The sequence below is a fragment of the Dendroctonus ponderosae genome, unplaced genomic scaffold (assembly GCF_020466585.1).
Source record: "Dendroctonus ponderosae isolate FM_Combo_2020 unplaced genomic scaffold, Dpon_F_20191213v2 Dpon_F_20191213_1, whole genome shotgun sequence".
In the NCBI taxonomy this organism is placed as follows: Eukaryota; Metazoa; Arthropoda; class Insecta; order Coleoptera; family Curculionidae; genus Dendroctonus; species Dendroctonus ponderosae.
Genome location: NW_026017110.1, coordinates 35,113,345 through 35,114,477, shown reverse-complemented (window position 1 = coordinate 35,114,477; position 1,133 = coordinate 35,113,345).

Sequence of the window (1,133 nt, the reverse complement as noted above, 5' to 3'; positions counted from 1 at the left end):
TTAGTGAACAGTTATGCTGAATTCAGATAAAAACCCGAGAGCTTTTACATCAAATCTGTGGCTGTTTTTTGAAACATCTTCAAACCATATGTTTACCGAATGATCAAAATTAGTTTTTTTTGTGGCGTCTAAGATGTAAACACTCGCAGTACTTCGGAAATTCGCAAACTGAAGAAGAAGTACAGTGTTGTCGCCTCACCCAATGACAAATTAATCAAATTAATTTCTTAACCGAATATCAATTTTACAACTATGATTGTAAAATGTAAAAATACACAACAATAATCCGGGTATCGAAATCTCGAAAAAATTTCGCTATATAAGAAAACCCCCGTTCACTGATTTTCTTTCAAATTTTGTTTATACCGGTTTGCCTCTCTAATCATTATCTAATAATCTCGTAAGTTGAGCTAGAACCGGCTACGTTGCATTATGGGTGCGCCACATATCTACCAAATAGCAAACTAACCGCAAACTGCTGAAAATTTCTGCCAAAAAAAATTTCTGTGGAGCGACATCTACAATAGCGAGGTACAAAATAGCATGTAAGTGCCGCCCTATGTTGTTTCCATTCTAAGGGGGGATATTTTGTGAAAATAACCACAGATTCCATCAGGATGAGATTGCTTGATATGGAGAGTGAAGTTAGCAGTAACAGTATGGCGTTTGCAATCAATGGATCAATCTACAACCAAAAGGTGGCATCACATCGACATTTCTGGAAGTCTGACAGAAGAAATTTTGGTACAAATCAGATAGAAATAAAAATGTAAACATGTCAAGTTCTGAAAGAAACGTAAACTGCTGGAATTGCAAAGAAAAAGGGCATTTTCGAAGTCAGTGTCCCAAATTAAAGCAACCCAATGACGATAAACACACAGGTATGCAACAAAAGAATAAACACTTATTTAATGTTGTGTTTTCCAGCGGTAACTTTAGCCGAAAAGATTGGTACATCGATTTGGGAGCCAGTTGTCAGTTTACTGCAAACGAAGATTGGGTAATAAACAAGGCAAAGGTAATGCTTTCCGCTACGAACTGGTACTAGGATTGCCGCTTTTTCGATTAAGACTATGCTCACCTTATAGAAAATCTCGTAACAAACAATATTTTTCATATAAATTTTTCGATTA